This window comes from Bison bison, unplaced genomic scaffold, assembly GCF_000754665.1.
Source record: "Bison bison bison isolate TAMUID 2011002044 unplaced genomic scaffold, Bison_UMD1.0 scf7180017864188, whole genome shotgun sequence".
NCBI classification, from domain to species: domain Eukaryota; kingdom Metazoa; phylum Chordata; class Mammalia; order Artiodactyla; family Bovidae; genus Bison; species Bison bison.
In genome coordinates this window covers 1,193,624-1,194,190 of record NW_011494760.1, presented here as the reverse complement: position 1 = coordinate 1,194,190, position 567 = coordinate 1,193,624, and positions in this window count along the sequence as shown.

The window sequence follows — 567 nt, the reverse complement described above, 5'->3', positions numbered from 1 at the left end:
TCCATTTTGAGTTTATTTTTGTGCATGGTGTTAGAAAGTGTTCTAGTTTTATTCTTTTACAAGTGGTTGACCAGTTTTCCCAGCACCACTTGTTAAAGAGATTGTCTTTAATCCATTGTATATTCTTGCCTCCTTTGTCAAAGATAAGGTGTCCATGTGTGCGTGGATTTATCTCTGGGCTTTCTATTTTGTTCCATTGATCTATATTTCTGTCTTTGTGCCAGTACCATACTGTCTTGATAACTGTGGCTTTGTAGTAGAGCCTGAAGTCAGGTATGTTGATTCTTCCAGTTCCATTCTTCTTTCTCAGGATCGCTTTGGCTATTCGAGGTTTTTTGTATTTCCATACAAATTGTGAAATTATTTGTTCTAGCTCTGTGAAGAATACTGTTGGTAGCTTGATAGGGATTGCATTGAATCTATAAATTGCTTTGGGTAGTATACTCATTTTCACTATATTGATTCTTCCAATCCATGAACATGGTATATTTGTCCATTTATTAGTGTCCTCTTTGATTTCTTTCACCAGTGTTTTATAGTTTCTATATATAGGTCTTTAGTTTCTTT